Consider the following 18,620-nt stretch of genomic DNA (forward strand, 5'->3'; position numbering starts at 1 on the left):
GGGGGAGATCCAAAATGATAGGAGAAGACAGGAGGGGGAGGGATGGAGCCAAGAGCTGGACAGGTGATTGGCAAAGGGGATATGAGAGGATCATGGGACAGGAGGTCCGGGGAGAAAGACAAGGTGGGGGGAAACCAGAGGATAGGCAGGGGTATAGTCTGAGGGACAGAGGGAGAAAAAGGAGAGTGAGAGAAAGAATGTGTGTATAAAAATAAATAACGGATGGGGTACGAGGGGGAGGTGGGGCATTAGCGGAAGTTAGAGAAGTCGATGTTCATGCCATCAGGTTGGAGGCTACCCAGACGGAATATAAGGTGTTGTTCCTCCAACCTGAGTGTGGCTTCATCTTTACAGTAGAGGAGGTCGTGGATAGACATGTCAGAATGGGAATGGAATGTGGAATTAAAATGTGTGGCCACTGGGAGATCCTGCTTTCTCTGGTGGACAGAGCGTAGGTGTTCAGCAAAGCGGTCTCCCAGTCTGCGTCGGGTCTCGCCAATATATAGTGTGACGAGAATACACATAAAATTAAGATGTTTGCTGGCCTGGGTTAGCATCAGTGACATCAGCAAGTGGTCTGCCACCTGCCCTCAGGGGAAGGAGAGATAAGGAACAATGGAGCAGCGTCTGGAGATGTGTAATGAAGGAACGGGGAAGAGAGAGCTGTCTGGAGCGGCTCCCCTCTTTGAACCTTGAACTGTTTGAAGTGATGGACAGGCAATACCCCAGCAGGGGGATAAAAAGGGACCGGTTCGCTAAGGCAGGACACACACGCCACCCGAGGTAACGAGACCCTGGAAGCGATGCGCCTCTCACGAGTGGGTGAGAAGTATCAGACAACGACCAGGGTGGAAAGGTACGATCAGCAGGAACCCGGTGTGTGTCCGCCCTTGCCTGGGTGCCGGGTTCACTGCAGAGGATCGACTACATCTGGAGGAGGGGTCACAGTCGGTGACCTCAGGTGACATCACCAAGGACCCGCCCAAAAGTTGCTTGTGAGCAATCTCGCCGGTCTGGGAGTGAAGCAGTGTTCTGAATGATCAGTTGTTCCTGTTCTATCTCTCTCTTCCCCCACGTTGTCCATCGCCATGGCAATGATTACTGCAAACTGAACTGGACTGAACTTTGAGTCATTTTGAAATTTGGTCATTTACCCCTAGACAACGATAGAGCTTGATTGATGCTGTTATCTTAATTCTGTGCACATGTGTGGTTATCATTGTTGAACTGTTGCATTTATTATCCTTTCGATTACTGTGTTGCTTGTTTCTTTAATAAAACTTTCTTAGTTCTAGTACTCCAGACTCCAACTGAGTGATCCATTTCTGCTGGTTTGGCAACCCAGTTACGGGGTACGTAACAATAGAAGGCCACATCGGGAGCACCGGACGCAGTATATCACCCCAGCCGACTCACAGGTGAAGTGTCGCCTCACCTGGAAGGACTGTCTGGGGCCCTGAATGGTGGTAAGGGAGGAAGTGTAAGGGCATGTGTAGCACTTGTTCCGCTTACAAGGATAAGTGCCAGGAGGGAGATCAGTGGGGAGGGATGGGGGGGACGAATGGACAAGGGAGTCGTTAAAGGAGCGATCCCTGTGGAAAGCGGGGGGGGGGGGAAGGGAAAGATGTGCTTAGTGGTGGGATCCCGTTGGAGGTGGCTGAAGTTACGGAGAATAATATGTTGGACCCGGAGGCTGGTGGGGTGGTAGGTGAGGACCAGGGGAAGCCTATTCCTAGTGGGGTGGCGGGAGGATGGAGTGAGTGCAGATGTGCGTGAAATGGGGGAGATGCGTTTGAGAGCAGAGTTGATGGTGGAGGAAGGGAAGCCCCTTTCTTTAAAAAAGCAGGACATCTCCCTCGTCCTGGAATGTAAAGCCTCATCCTGAGAGCGGATCCGGCGGAGACGGAGGAATTGCAAGAAGGGGATGGCATTTTTGCAAGAGAGTCAGTAGGCTTATAGTAGACATCAGTGGATAAGCTGTCTCCAGAGACAAAGACAGAAAGATCTAGAAAGGGGAGGGAGGTGTCGGAAATGGACCAGGTAAACTTGAGGGCAGGGTGAAAGTTGGAGGCAAAGTTAATAAAATCAACGAGCTCAGCATGCGTGCAGGAAGCAGCGCCAATGCAGTCGTCGATGTAGCGAAGGAAAAGTGAGGGACAGATACCAGAATAGGCACGGAACATAGATTGTTCCACAAACCCAACAAAAAGGCAGGCATAGCTAGGACCCATACGGGTGCCCATAGCTACACCTTTAGTTTGGAGGAAGTGGGAGGAGCCAAAGGAGAAATTATTAAGAGTAAGGACTAATTCCGCTAGATGGAGCAGAGTGGAGGTAGAGGGGAACTGATTGGATCTGGAATCCAAAAAGAAGCGGAGAGCTTTGAGACCTTCCTGATGGGAGATGGAAGTATACAGGGACTGGACATCCATGGTGAAAATAAAGCGGTGGGGGCCAGGGAACTTAAAATCATTGAAAAGTTTAGAGCATGTGGAATGTGGAAACAAAATGCGTAGGCTTGGACAGAAGGAAAGCATCAGGGCTGAAATGGCTAACACGAGGGGGCACAGTTTTAAGTAGGTACAGAGGAGATGTCAGGGGTAAGTTTTTTAACGCAGAGAGTGGTGAGTGTGTGGAATGGGCTGTCGGCGACGGTGGTGGAGGCAGATACGATAGGGTCTTTTAAGAGACTCCTGGATGGATACATGGAGTTTAGAAAGCCTATGTGATTTCTAAAGTAAGTACATGTTCAGCACAGCATTGTGGGTCGAAGGGCCTGTATTCTGCTGTAGGTTTTCTACCTTCTATGCTCTAGATGAAGGGGAATCAGTTCTCTGGAAGTTATTGCCAACTTACTATTATGTAGAAGAACACAGACTAGTAAAACAGTCAAATAATCTATAGAAAGCAAAAGGATGTTGATTCACTGAGGAAATTGTTATACATATATAAATATTTTGATAATAACTAGGTTAGAAAGCTGAAGACAATGTTCAAATAGTGGTGTGAAAATAAAAGTTTTTTGTTAGGGGGCATATGCTCTCAGGAGCGGTTGGACAAACTCTGGTTATTTTCTCTGCTGCAACAGAAGCTGAGAGGCATAGACAGAATAAACAGCAGCTAGCGTTTTCATGGGTTGAAAATACTTAGTACTAAAGAGCATCTGTTTGTGAAAGGAAAATCATGTCTGACGAATCTCATAGAATTTTTTGAGGATGTAACTAGTAGAGTGGATAGGGGAGAACCAGTGGATGTGGTATATTTGGATTTTCAAAAGGCTTTTGACAAGGTCCCACACAGGAGATTAGTGTGCAAACTTAAAGCACACGGTATTGGGGGTAAGGTATTGGTGTGGGTGGAGAATTGGTTAGCAGACAGGAAGCAAAGAGTGGGAATAAACGGGACCTTTTCAGAATGGCAGGCGGTGACTAGTGGGGTACCACAAGGCTCAGTGCTGGGACCCCAGTTGTTTACAATATATATTAATGACTTGGATGAGGGAATTAAATGCAGCATCTCCAAGTTTGCGGATGACACAAAGCTGGGTGGCAGTGTTAGCAGTGAGGAGGATGCTAAGAGGATGCAGGGTGACTTGGATAGGTTGGGTGAGTGGGCAAACTCATGGCAGATGCAATTTAATGTGGATAAATGTGAAGTTATCCACTTTGGTGGCAAAAATAGGAAAACAGATTATTATCTGAATGGTGGCCGATTAGGAAAAGGGGAGGTGCAACGAGACCTGGGTGTCATTATACACCAGTCATTGAAAGTGGGCATGCAGGTACAGCAGGCGGTGAAAAAGGCGAACGGTATGCTGGCATTTATAGCGAGAGGATTCGAGTACAGGAGCAGGGAGGTACTACTGCAGTTGTACAAGGCCTTGGTGAGACCACACCTGGAGTATTGTGTGCAGTTTTGGTCCCCTAATCTGAGGAAAGACATCTTTGCCATAGAGGGAGTACAAAGAAGGTTCACCAGATTGATTCCTGGGATGGCAGGTCTTTCATATGAAGAAAGACTGGATGAACTGGGCTTGTACTCGTTGGAATTTAGAAGATTGAGGGGGGATCTGATTGAAACGTATAAGATCCTAAAGGGATTGGACAGGCTAGATGCGGGAAGATTGTTCCCGATGTTGGGGAGGTCCAGAACGAGGGGTCACAGTTTGAGGATAGAGGGGAAGCCTTTTAGGACCGAGATTAGGAAAAACTTCTTCACACAGAGAGTGGTGAATCTGTGGAATTCTCTGCCACAGCAAACTGTTGAGGCCAGTTCATTGGCTATGTTTAAGAGGGAGTTAGATATGGCCCTTGTGGCTACAGGGGTCAGGGGGTATGGAGGGAAGGCTGGGTTCTGAGTTGGATGATCAGCCATGATCATAATAAATGGCGGTGCAGGCTCGAAGGGCCGAATGGCCTACTCCTGCACCTATTTTCTATGTTTCTATGTTTCTATGTTTAAAATTAGAGGGGGGCAAATTTAGAGAAGATGTGAGGAGATTTTTTTATATAGAGTGTAGCGGGTTTCTGGTGTGCACTGCCAAGGGTGGTGGAAGCATTTAAGAGGCTCTTAGATAGGAATATCAAGAGAATGGAGGAATATGGACATGTGCAGGCGGAAGAGGCTGGTTTAGTAGGTTTTAATGGACTATGTTAGCGCATCTGGAGCTGGATAAATTACACATCATTAGGAAGGTTGAGGTATTGATAGACAATTACAGAAGAAATCATACCCAAGTTGCAAGCTGAAAGTAGCTGGGTGGCTGTCAGGAGATGGAAAGGGAATAATCAGTCAGTGTGGTTTATCCCTGTGATCATTCCCCTCAATAACGTTATACTGTTGGAGGAGAGGGAAAGCCACAGTAGCCAGATCTCTGGCACTGAGTCTGGTTTTGTGGCTCAGAAGGGAAGGGAAAAGAAGAGGAGAGAGATAGTGATAAGGGGATTAATTGGTTAGAAGAACAGACAGGATATTGTGTGAATGAGAATGAAACTTGCAGATGGTATTTTAGCTCTCAGATACCAAGGTCGAGGATATATTGGATTGAACCCACAGTACTCGAGGGCTGAGCAGCTAGAAATTGTGGTACACACCGGTAGCTGCTATGAGAAACATCCAACCGCACCAGCTGCTGGGGTTTAGACACTCTTACTCTCCAGAGTATGGAAAGCTGCTGCACCCCTTTAAGGGTTCAGGATTGTCCCGCTAATTGGCAATCATGTTTTGCCACTTAGAATTCAGTATTTAAGGAATGCCTGAACGGAGCCCCTGTGCCCAGTTGTAAGCTTAATGTAGCTATTGTCCAGCATCTTGTTTCAAGCTCAATTCTCATTCCAGTTTCATACTGCGTCTTGATCCTTGCCTCGGGTGCTCCAGCATTTGGGTTCCAACCATCCTTGTCAAGGTGTCTCATCACAATATGATTGGGCCAACATGGACTCAGCAAGATATCAAAGTGTTTCGTCTGCTGCGGCTGCCACAGCGAAAAGATTTCTAGACAGAGGTCGCCATCTGTCGATTTTTGCAAGGAGGAAGCCAGAGTCGCTCAGGTGAGTCAGTTGGTCACTCTGTAGAATTAGCATATCTTCCAACCCTGGAGAGATCCAATGGTGACCCGGGTTCCTGCCGCAGCTTCCTCACTTAATGCTCATTAGAATTCGAACTCTAGCTGTCCCAGTTCCTTTCGGAGCACAGAAAGGTGGCCTTTATTATCTCTCTTCTGACTGGGAGAGCCCTAGCCACGGCCACCACGCATTGGGAAAGAAGGTTGGAGATTTTCTCAGATCTGGAGGAATTCATTGCTGCCATGAGGAAGGTGTTCTATCACCCCATTGGAGCAAGCCGGGCCTTGGACCGTATGATGAAGATACAACACAGCAGATGGTCAGCGGCTGACTACGCTATTGAGTTTCGCACCTTGGCCCAAAAGAGTGCCTGGAATGGGGAGGCCTTGGCCATTCTATACTGCCACAGACTCTGAGGAAAAACCGAAGGATGCCCTTATCTTGGGAGAACCAGCAGAGGCCTTAGAGGTTTGGATTGACCAGTGCATTCATCTCAATAATCATCTGGCAGAGTGAAAGTGGGATTACATCAAGAGATGGAAGAGGGCTAGCCCAAGCCCAGCTTCAACACTTCGCAGTTTCACTCCCCAACCTCGAACCATGACCAACCTATCTCCTGCTCAAGATGTGGGCGAGCCCATGGAAATTGGCTGCACTAGACTCTCCACCGATCAAGGTCAAGGCTGCTGCTATTGCCGTGGGGAGACAAATCACCTATGGGGGCCTAATGGTTGCAGCCATCAGGAGAACTGCAAAGAATGTCCTGTGCTGAGAGGACTGTGATGGCAGCAGCCACCACTCCCAGTCCTATCGATTAGGGTGTCATGCTGAAGACTGGGATCTCCTGGGGTAAGAATCGACAAGAGGTGAATGTGGACTCTGGGGCAGCTGATAATCTCCCGGACTTGGGAACCGCCTGTCGACTCAATGTACCACTGCAAGAGTTGAGTCAGTCCATGCCTGCAGCTGTCTTGGATGGCCATCCACTAGGTTCTGGGCAGATGCAGCAACAGATATTGGTCTTGCAAATGAGGATTGAGGATGATGTGGATGACATTAGTTTCTACATCACTAACTCGCCACTCATGCCCTTGATCCTCCAGCACCGTTGGCTGTCCCAGCATAATCCTTCCAGGAACTGGTAGGGAGGGAGAATCATTGATTGGTCCAGTTATTGTAAGCGGGTAGGTGTGCAGCTTGGGGATCGACTCCAAGACTCTCCTGAGACCAATGACTAACAAGGGGCAGACTCCACTGTGAGGTAATCTGAAGCCTTCTGCAAACTTAATCCTACCCTCAAAGACAAACATGTCTTTCTGGCCAAAGAGATTGTACCAATCCCGACTCTGTCTAATCAGGGGTGCACTGGAATTAGAGAGGGGAACCTCTGGTTCAGGTAAAGACCAAGGAGGTGCCCAAGCAGTCGGGAACTCTTGCAGCTAAGCTTAAGGGATCCAGCTGCCAGGTCCCGATGAAAGGAAAGGCTCTTATACACAAACCCTTGGAGCCTGTTTCCGGGGCACAAGGACTGTCTGTAACACCTCATCGCTATTGCCTGAGGATACCGAGACCGGGGCACAAGGACTGTCTGTAACACCTCATCGCTATTGCCTGAGGATACCGAGACCGGGGCACAAGGACTGTCTGTAACACCTCATCGCTATTGCCTGAGGATACCGAGAAGGGTTGGGGCACTGATTTGGCCACTGGTTCAACAAAGGAGTCTAGTGAACCTAAGGAGGAGACTCTGCTGAATCACCCCTGCCACCTCAGCAGCCTCTAGAGTCGTCCTTGAAGGAACGTTCTGAGGAATTTGCAACACCCAGACTGGCTGAAGTTCCTTCTGATTAGAAGGACTTGGAAGAGATCTTCAGCAGGAAAAAAGGCCTTTGCGCTTCTACCATACCCGAGGTCTATAGTGCAATAGACCTACTGCCTAGTACCTGCCCTCCACGGGGTCGACTATAAGTGCTCTCAGGCCCAGAGAGAAGCACAATGGAAGAATATATAAAGGAGGCTCTTACCATGGGTTTCATTCAGCCCTCCATCTCACCAGCCAGCACAGGGTTCTTCTTTGTAAAGAAAAACTGGGAGCCTGCGGCCATGCATTGATGATAGAGGGTTAAACTGCATAATGACAAAGAATCGTTACTCCCTTCCACTCATGAATAGGCTTTTAAGATTCTCCAAGGGGTAAGAGCATTCACGAAGCTAGATCTGTGGAGTGCATACAGTCTAGCCCGCGTAAAGGAGGGTGTTGAGTGGAAAACCGCATTCAATACACCAGTGCAGCACTATGAGTACCTGGTTATGGCCTTCGGTCTTGTGAATGCTCCAGCAGTATTTCAGGCCTTCAGAAATGACATGATGAAGGGGTGGAGTGGAGTACCGATGGCGCTAAACAGCGACTCCTTTGCTTGCACCTTTGGAAACAGCTCTATTTCCATCTTCAATATCTTTATTTTTCCTTTTCAGGGTTCTTTTTGAAGACCCTGACCTGGAGTTACATGCTGACTTTGGTTCTTTACAGGAATGGGACCTGCTCTCGGGGTTTCATAACCGGCCATTGTTGTTTGGCACGCCAAGTGCTCGGCCTAAGAGTGTGGCTCGGATTTGGAAGCCTAGGATCTTGGGGCTCTGGAGACGGACAGATCAAGGATCGGTGTCATGGCAGGAGACCCGTGTGTCATCGGGAGAGTCGGAATATCTACGGCTGTGTGCCCGGAGACCTGAGATCTTTGATGACCAAATGATGGACTTTATGTCAAGCTAGAGAAGTCTGAATGACCAGCATTTCATTTTTAGGTTTTATCATTTCTAATGGCAAACAGCAGATAGAGCCTATTAAGACCCAGGCAATTGGAGATTGACTACCACCATTCAATGTGAAACAGGTCCAACGATTCCTGGGATATGCCAACTTTTAAAGTAGTTCATCAGAAACTTCAGCTCAGTGGCAGCTCTGACCAAGAATCCACAGGCTGTTTTGTCTGGACTATCGAAGCAGAGCCAGCTTTTGTAGAGCTCAAACAACGGTTCACATCAGCTTCCATCTTGGTTTCACCTAATCCAGATCTTCTCTTCATTATGAAGGCGGATGTCTAAGGCATTAGAGTGGGTGCAGTGTTGTCTCAGTGGTCACCTTTGGACAGTAAACTGCACCATGTGCATTCTTCTCCAGGCAGCTATCCCCGGCAGAAAGAAACTATGACATTGGGAATTGGAAGCTATTTGTGGTTAAGTTGGTTTTGGAAGAATGGCTTCACTGGCTTGAGGAAGCCGAGAACCCTTTCATCACCTGGATAGACCACAAGAACCTGGCTTATATTCAGGAGGCCAAGAGACTGAATTACAGGCAGACTACAACAGGATGAGGGAGGAGTTGGCTAATGTGGATTGGGAGCACAGGCTATTTGGTAGGACAGTTGAGGAACAGTGGAATACTTTCAAAGAAATTTTTCACAGTGCTCAACAAAAGTATATTCCAGTCAAAAGTAAGGACAGTAAGTGTGGGGAGAGCCAGCCTTGGATAACTAAGGAAATAAAAGATACTATCAAATTAAAAGCTCGTGTATAAAGTCGCAAAGAGTAGTGGGAGACTGGAGGACTGGGAAAACTTTAAAAAGCAAGAAAGAACAACTAAGTAAGAAATAAGGAAAGGGAAGATAGAGTATGAAAGTAAATTAGCACAAAATATAAAAACAGAGAGCAAAAGTTTTTATAAATATATAAAGCGGAAGAGGGTGGCGAAAGTCAATGTAGGTCCCTTGGAAGATGAGGAGGGAAAATTGATATTGGGTAATAAGGAAATGGCTGAGGCATTGAATGACTATTTTGCATTGGCCTTCATGGTGGAGGACACATCCTGCGTGCCAAAGAATGATGTTATGGATGAAATGGGAGGTGAGGACCTCAATAAAATCACTGTCACTAAAGAGATAGTGATGAGCAAACTAGAGGGCCTGAAGGTAGATAAGTCCCCTGGTCCTGATGGAATGCATCCCAAGTTGCTGAGGGAATTGGCGGAGGTTATAGTAGACGCGTTGGTAATCATTTACCAAAATACTCCAGACTCTGGGCAGGTCCCAGCGGATTGGAAGACAGCAAATGTCATGCCACTTTTTAAAAAAGGATGTAGGCAAAAGACAGGCAACTATAGGCCAGTTAGCTTAACATCTGTAGTCAGGAAAATGCTTGAAGCTGTCCTTAAGGAAGAAATAGCGAAACATTTAGAAAGGAATGGTTTCATTAGACAGACGCAGCATGGATTCAGAAAGGGCAGGCCCTGTTTGACAAACTTACTGGAGTTATTTGAGGACATAATGAGTGCAGTGGATAGAGGGGAACAGGTGGATGTCGTATACTTGGATTTCCAGAAGGTGTTCAATAAGGTGCCTCACAAGAGACTTAGAAATAAGATATGGATGCATAGAGTCGGAGGAAGTGTATTGGCATGGATAGTGGATTGGTTAACCAATAGAAGGCAGAGTTGGTATAAATGGGTGTTTCTCTGGTTGGCAGTCAGTGATGAGTGGGGTGCCACAGGGGTTGGTGCTGGGCCCAAGGCTGTTTACCATTTACATTAAAGTTGCTGGTGAACGCAGCAGGCCAGGCAGCATCTCTAGGAAGAGGTACAGTCGACGGTTCGGGCCGAGGCCCTTTGTCAGGACTAACTGAAGGAAGAGCTAGGAAGAGATTTGAAAGTGGGAGGGAGACAGGGAGATCCAAAATGATGGGAGAAGACGGGAGGGGGAGGGATGGAGCCAAGAGCTGGACAGGTGATTGGCAAAGGGGATATGAGAGGATCATGGGACAGGAGGCCCAGGGAGAAGGAAAAGGGGGAGGGGGGGGAACCCAGAGGATGGGCAAGGGATATAGTCAGAGGGACAGAGGGAGAAAAAGGAGAGAAAGAGAAAGAATATGTGCATATATATAAATAACGGATGGGGTGCGAGGGGGAGGTGAGGCATTAGCGGAAGTTAGAGACCTCCCCCTCGTATTCTCTAACTTCCGCTAATGCCCCACCTCCCCCTCGCACCCCATCCATTATTTATATATATACACACATTCTTTCTCTTTCTCTCCTTTTTCTCCCTCTGTCCCTCTGACTATATCCCTTGCCCATCCTCTGGGTTTTCCCCCCCTCCCCCTTTTCCTTCTCCCTGGGCCTCCTGTCCCATGATCCTCTCGTATCCCTTTTGCCTATCACCTGTCCAGCTCTTGGCTCCATCCCTCCCCCTCCTGTCTTCTCCTATCATTTTGGATCTCCTCCTCCCCCTCCAACTTTCAAATCTCTTACTAACTCTTCCTTCAGTTAGTCCTGACGAAGGGTCTCGGCCCGAAACGTCAACTGTACCTCTTCCTAGAGATGCTGCCTGGCCTGCTGCGTTCACCAGCAACTTTGATATGTGTTGCTTGAATTTTCAGCATCTGCAGAATTCCTCGTGTTTACCATTTACATTGATGATTTGGAAGAGGGGACTGAGTGTAGAATGGCAAAATTTGCTGATGACACTAAACTGAATGGGAAAGCAAATTGTACAGAGGATGTGGAGAGACTGCAGAGGGATATAGATAGGTTAAGTGAGTGGGCCAAAGTCTGGCAGATGGAATACAACGTTGGTAAATGCGAGATCATTCACTTTGGAAGGAATAATAGAAGAGCAGATTATTATTTAAATGGTGAAAGGTTGCAGGATGCTGTTGTGCAGAGGGACTTGGGAGTGCTTGTTCATGAATCGCAAGAAGTTGGCTTGCAGGTGCAACAGGTCATTAAGAAGGCAAACGGAATGTTGGCCTTCATTGCCAGAGGGATTGAATTCAAGAGCAGGGAGGTCGTGCTGCAACTATACAGGGTACTGGTGAGGCCACACCCGGAGTACTGTGTGCAGTTCTGGTCTCCATACTTGAGGAAGGATATACTGGCTTTGGAGGCAGTGCAGAGGAGATTCACCAGGTTGATTCCAGAGATGAAGGGGTTAACCTGTGAGGAGAGATTCAGTCGCCTGGGACTATACACTCTGGAATTCAGAAAAATAAGAGGGGATCTTATAGAAACATACAACATTTTGAAAGGGACACTGCCTCAAGATTCAGGGGAGAAGATTTAGGGCAGAGATGAGGAGAAACTGTTTTTCCCAGAGTGTGGTAAATCTGTGAAATTTTCTGCCCAGGGAAGCCGTTGAGGCTTCTTCACTAAATATATTTAAGATACAGTTAGATAGGTTTTTACATAGTAGGGGAAATAAGGGTTATGGGGAAAAGGCAGGTAGATGGAGCTGAGTTTACGGACAGATTAGCCATGAACTTATTGAATGGCAGGGCAGGCTCGATGGGCCGGATGGCCTACTCCTGCTCCTATTTTTTATGTTTTTATGTTCTTACGAGGTGGTCTCTTTTCTTTGACCACTTTAATTTTGTCCTGACCTATCAACCGGGGTCAAAGAACCAAAAACCAGATACCTTGTCCCATCAGTTTGATGAACCCGAATGAGAGGAGCATCCTACCACTATTTTGCCCCAAGCCAACGTGGTAGCACCAATTCATTAGGGAATTGGCGCTCTTGTTTGCAAAGGCCCAAGCACAAGGGAGATTACTAAAAACAACCCTGCAGGTCAGCTTTCATCCCAAGTTCCATCCAATCTCAGGTGGTACTCCAATGGGGACATTCATCAAGAATGACTGCTCACCCAGGGATTGCCAGGACCCTCAATTTCATCAAGAGAAGATATTAGTGGCCCAGATTGGTGAAAGAGGTTCAGCAATATGTGCAGGCATGTAATGTGTGCCCCCAGAACAAGAAGCACCATGCAAAACCTCAAGGACTCCTCCACCCTCTGCCTGCTCCGGAAAGACCATGGGCGCACATCTCCATGGATTTTATCATGGGTCTTCCACCATCCAAGGGGGAGACTGCCATCATGGTAATTGTCAATCAGATTTTGAAAGCCTGCAAGTTCCTTGCCTTGGACGATATACCATCTGTGACAGAGATATTTGAAATTGACCTGAACCAGGTGTTAGGATCCAAGCATTGTCACGGATTGTGGTCCTCAATTTGCATCATGTTTCTGGAGGGCATTCCATAAGTGAGTCTTTCCTTTGGGTTTCACCCATAGTCCAATCGCCAGATGGAGCTGGTCAACCAAGATTTAGAATGTACCCTAAGACGCCTGGCATGACGAATGGTGCGACCATTTGATGTGGACAGAGGTCAACCACAACACCTTGCAGTGTTTGGCCTTATGGCATATCACAATTCGAGTTTGGCTATCCTCTGCCTATCTTCCCTGAACAGGAGGCCAAGGTTGGGGTTCCTATGGCCAAAGACAGTGACCCACTTTGCAGCCTGGCAACAGGTTTGGCTGCCCACTCAGGATTTGTCTCTTTGGATGGAATCTAGAAAGTTGGTGCCCAACTTCATTGGACTCTTCAAAGTCCTCAAGAAAGTAAACCTGGTGGCTTACACCTTGATGCCCCCCAAAACCCTGAAAATCAATCCCATTTCCCTCATCTCTAAATTAAAACACGTCAGCACCAGTCCCTTGGTCCCACCACTATCAACCATGCCACCACCGAAGATTATCAATGGGGAACATGTCTTCACAGTAAGAAAGATTTTGGACTCACAAACTCTTTGGGATGTTTAGCAATACTTTGTGGACTAGGAAGGATTCGAACGAGGAAAGCTGCTGGGTGCCTGATAAAGACATCTTGGATCTGGTTCCCATCCATGACTACCATCACTGTCTTGCTGAGCAGCCAGGGCTGTCAGGAGTTGGCCACAGAGGAGGAGACCTGTTATGAGATGCTCCCAACCATGCCAGCTCCTGTGGTTTAGGTGCTCTAACTCTCTGGAGTATGGATAGCTGGCACAGCCCCTTTAAGGGTTCAGGACCATCCTGCTAATTGGTAATCATGTTTTGGTGCCAAGAGTTCATTATTTAAGGAGCACCTGAACGAAGCCTCAGTGCTCAATCATAAGCTCAACTTGGGTATCGTCTAACATTTTGTTTAGAGCTCAGTTCTCATTCAGTTTTGTACTGTGTCTCAATGCTTTCCTTGGGTCTCTCGACACAGGTACCAATGGCATAGATAGGAAAAGGGAAGAGGTCCTTCTATATTCAAGAGTGAATTAGGGAGTAAGGAAACTAAAAAGCAGGACCTTAAAGAAAGTAATCTCTGAATTGCTGCCTGTGCCATTCACCAGTGAGGGTAGGAATAGGAAAAGTTGATAGGTGAATGTGTGAGAGAAGAGTTGGTGCAGGGGGCAGGGTTTCAGATCTGTGAATCATTGACATTTCTTCTGTGGAAGGTATGGCCTCCACAAAAGAAAGCTAAACCCAAACTTCAGAGGGATAAATGTCCTGGTGGGCAGGTTTGTCAGAGCTCTTGGCAACGATTGAAACTAGGTTGGCAAGGGAATCTGACCCAGAGTGATAGATCAGAAGATGAGGCAGTTGGTGTAAGTAACATGGACAAAACTAAAGAGATGATTGTGGACTTTAGGATGACCAATCCTCACTGCACATAAACAACACCTCCGTGCAGAGAGTTTCTGGGAATGCACATAATGGATGATGTCACCAGGTCCCTCATCCAGCCTCTTTATTTAAGAGAGCACAGCAGCATCTCCACATCCTGAGGAGACTGAGGCAAACAAGGGAGGTCATGGTGCAATTATACAGCATGCTGCTGAGGCCCTCATCAGAGGATTGTACTCAGTTTTGGTTGCCCTGCTATAGGAATTATGTCATTAAATTAGAAAGACTATAGAAAAGATTTACAAGGGTGTTGCTAGGACTTGAGAGACAGAGTTGTAGATAGAGGGGAAATTTTTGAAGGAGATCTAAAGGGAAAGTTTATTTCACAGGGTAGTGAATATTTGGAATGAACTGTCAGAAGAGGTAGTGGAGGCAGATACCATAACATTTAAAAGCGATTTGGACAGATACTTGAATAGGACAGGAGCAGAGAGAAAATGGGTCTAATATGTTTAAATGGATAATTGCAGATAGGAATTCCAATCAGCATGGATGAGCTGGGCTGTAAGCATATGTTTCTGTGCAGGTCATTTCTCTGATTATATGATGATTAGTTTTCAAATAAGGAAATCAATACTATAGATGAAATTCCAGATCTGCCTCACCGCTACACATTTTAATTAAAGCATACCTTCCTTATCTTTGTATACAAAAGAGAAAAACAGTGGCAGGTCTCTTTGAAATGAAAAAGTTGGTAATCTCCTTTGCACAATATCAGAAATCAGACTGAAACATTACTAATATTTGCAACTCACATCCAGAAGAGATCAGTACATAGAGAGTCATAGAAAAGAACAGTGCAGAAACAGTACATTCAGACCACCTAGTCTATGCCAAAACCTTTTAGACTGCCCACTCCCATCACCCTGCACCTTGACCATAGCCCTCCATACCCTTACTATCCATGTACCTATCCAAACTTCTCTTAAACATTGAAATCAAGCTCACATGCACCACTTGTGCTGGCAGCTCATTCCACACTCTCACGACCCTTTGATTGAAGACATTTGTTCTCAGGTTCATCTTAAACTTCGCACCTTTCATCCTTAATCCATGACCTCTGGGTATATTCCCACTCAACCTCCCCTTACTATCCATGTACCTATCCAAACTTCTCTTAAACATTGAAATCAAGCTCACATGCACCACTTGTGCTGGCAGCTCATTCCACACTCTCACGACCCTTTGATTGAAGACATTTGTTCTCAGGTTCATTTTAAACTTCGCACCTTTCACCCTTAATCCATGACCTCTGGGTATATTCCCACTCAACCTCTGTCGAAAAAGCCTACTTGCATTAACTCCTTCTATACCGCTGAAAATTTTATATACCTTTGTCAAATCTTTCTTTAATCTTCTAACCTATTCCTAACCCATTTAATCTTTCTTTATAGCTCAGGTCCTCCAGACCCAGCAACATCGGTTTAATTTTTCTCTGTACTCTTTCAACCTTGTTTATATATTTCCTGTAGGTAGGTGAACAAAACTGCATACAATACTCCAAATTAGGCCTCACCCATGTCTTATACACTTCAACATAACAGCCAATTCCTGTACTCAACACATTGATTTAGAACATAGAATAGTACAGCACAGTACAGGCCCTTCGGCCCACAATGTTGTGCCGACCCTCAAACCCTGCCTCCCATAAAAGCCCCCAACTTAAATTCCTCCATATACCTGTCTAGTAGTCTCTTAAACTTCACGAGTGTATCTGCCTCCACCACTGACTCAGGCAGTGCATTCCACGCACCAACCACTCTCTGAGTAAAAAACCTTCCTCTAATATCCCCCTTGAACTTCTCACCCCTTACCTTAAAGCCATGTCCTCTTGTATTGAGCAGTGGTGCCCTGGGGAAGAGGCTCTGGCTATCCACTCTATCTATTCCTCTTATTATCTTGTACACCTCTATCATGTCTCCTCTCATCCTCCTTCTCTCCAAAGAGTAAAGCCCTAGCTCCCTTAATCTCTGATCATAATGCATACTTTCTAAACCAGGCAGCATCCTGGTAAATCTCCTCTGTACCCTTCCCAATGCTTCCACATCCTTCCTATAGTGAGGTGACCAGAACTGGACACAGTACTCCGAGTGTGGCCTAACCAGAGTTTTATAGAGCTCCATCGTTACATCACGACTCTTAAACTCTATCCCTCAACTTATGAAAGCTAACACCCCATAAGCTTTCTTAACTACCCTATCCACCTGTGAGGCAACTTTCAGGAATCTGTGGACATGTACCCCGAGATCCCTCTGCTCCTCCACACTACCAAGTATCCTGCCATTTACTTTGTACTCTGCCTTGGAGTTTGTCCTTCCAAAGTGTACCACCTCACACTTCTCCGGGTTGAACTCCATCTGCCACTTCTCAGCCCACTTCTGCATCCTAACGATGTCCCTCTGCAATCTTTGACAATCCTCTACACTATCTACAACACCACCAACCTTTGTGTCGTCTTCAAACTTGCCAAACCCAAAATTCTACCCCCACATCCAGGTCGTTAATAAAAATCACGAAAAGTAGAGGTCCCAGAACAGATCCTTGTGGGACACCACTAGTCACAATCCTCCAAACTGAATGTACTCCCTCCACCACCACCCTCTGCCTTCTGCAGGCAAGCCAATTCTGAATCCACTTGGCCAAACTTCCCTGGATCCCATGCCTTCTAACTTTCTGAATAAGCCTACCGTGTGGAACCTTGTCAAATGCCTTACTAAAATCCATATAGATCACATCCACTGCACTACTCTCATCTATATGCCTGGTCACCTCCTCAAAGAACTCTATCAGGCTTGTTAGACACGATCTGCCCTTCACAAAGCCATGCTGACTGTCCCTGATCAGACCATGATTCTCTAAATGTCTATAGATCCTATCTCTAAGAATCTTTTCCAACAGCTTTCCCACCACAGATGTAAGGCTCACTGGTCTATAATTACCCGGACTATCCCTACTACCTTTTTTGAACAAGGGAACAACATTCGCCTCCCTCCAATCCTCCAGTACCATTCCCGTGGACAACGAGGACATAAAGATCCTAGCCAGAGGCTCAGCAATCTCTTCTCTCGCCTCGTGGAGCAGCCTGGGGAATATTCTGTCAGGTCCCGGGGACTTATCTGTCTTAATAAATTTTATCAACTCCAACACCTCCACTCCCTTAATATCAACATGCTCCAAAACATCAACCTCACTCATATTGTCCTCATCATCATCAAGTTCCCTCTCATTGGTGAATACCGAAGAGAAGTATTCATTGAGGACCTCGCTCACTTCCACAGCCTCCAGGCACATCTTCCCACCTTTATCTCTAATCGCTCCTACCTTCACTCCTGTCATCCTTTTTTTCTTCACATAATTCAAGAATGCCTTGGGGTTTTCCTTTACCCTACTCGCTAAGGCCTTCTCATGCCCCCTTCTTGCTCTTCTCAGCCCCTTCTTAAGCTCCTTTCTTGCTTCCCTATATTCCTCAATAGACCCATCTGATCCTTGTTTCCTAAACCTCATGTATGCTGCCTTCTTCCACCTGACTAGATTTTCCACCTCACTTGTCACCCATGGTTCCTTCACCCTATCATTCTTTATCTTCCTCACCGGGACAAATTTATCCCTTACATCCCGCAAGAGATCTCTAAACATCGACCACATGTCCATAGTACATTTCCCTGCAAAAACATCATCCCAATTCACACACGCAAGTTCTAGCCTTATAGCCTCATAATTTGCCTTTCCCCAATTAAAAATTTTCCTGTCCTCTCTGATTCTATCCTTTTCCATGATAATGCTAAAGGCCAGGGAGCGGTGGTCACTGTCCCCCAGATGCTCACCCACTGAGAGATCTGTGACCTGACCCAGTTCATTACCTAGTACTAAATCTAGTATGAAGTGCAATGTGCCAAAAGCTTTCTTTATAACCCTATCTACCTGTGACACCACTTTCAATGAATTCTGGACCTGTATTCCCAGATCCCTTTGTTCTACCACACTCCTCAGTGCCCTACCATTCACTGTATACGACCTACCCTGGTTGGTCCTTCCTAAGTGCAAAACCTCACACTTGTCTGCATTAAATTTCATCTGCAAATTTCAGCCCATTTTTCCAGCTGATGCATACTTCTCTGTGAGCCATCATCGCCTTCCCTTCTGTCCACTACACCTCCAATCTTGGCATCATCCACAAATTTGCTGATCCAATTAAACACATAATCATCCAGATCATTGATATAGATAACAAACAACAAAGGACCTAGCACTGCTTCCTGTGACACACCACCAGTCACAGGCCTCGAGTCAGAAAGGAAACCCTCTACTACCACTCACTGACTCCTTGCACAAAGCCAATGTCAAATCCAATTTACTACCTCATCCTGAATGCCAAACAACTGAACCTTCTTGACCAGCCTCCCATGCGGGACCTTGTCAAATGCCTTACTAAAGTAGACAGCATCCATGCTTTGCCTTCATTCACTTACCTGGTAACTTCCTCAAGAACTCTAAGTTTGGTTAGACATGACC

General features: G+C 46.5%; 1 protein-coding gene across 2 annotated transcripts in view; it reads right to left on the reverse strand.

The window, feature by feature from the left end:
* LOC134337106 (integrin alpha-E-like) overlaps positions 1 to 18,620 on the reverse strand; it is a 296,891-nt gene that overhangs the window by 69,589 nt on the left and 208,682 nt on the right. The window lies entirely within an intron of this gene.

This window comes from Mobula hypostoma, chromosome 23, assembly GCF_963921235.1.
Source record: "Mobula hypostoma chromosome 23, sMobHyp1.1, whole genome shotgun sequence".
Classification (NCBI taxonomy): domain Eukaryota; kingdom Metazoa; phylum Chordata; class Chondrichthyes; order Myliobatiformes; family Myliobatidae; genus Mobula; species Mobula hypostoma.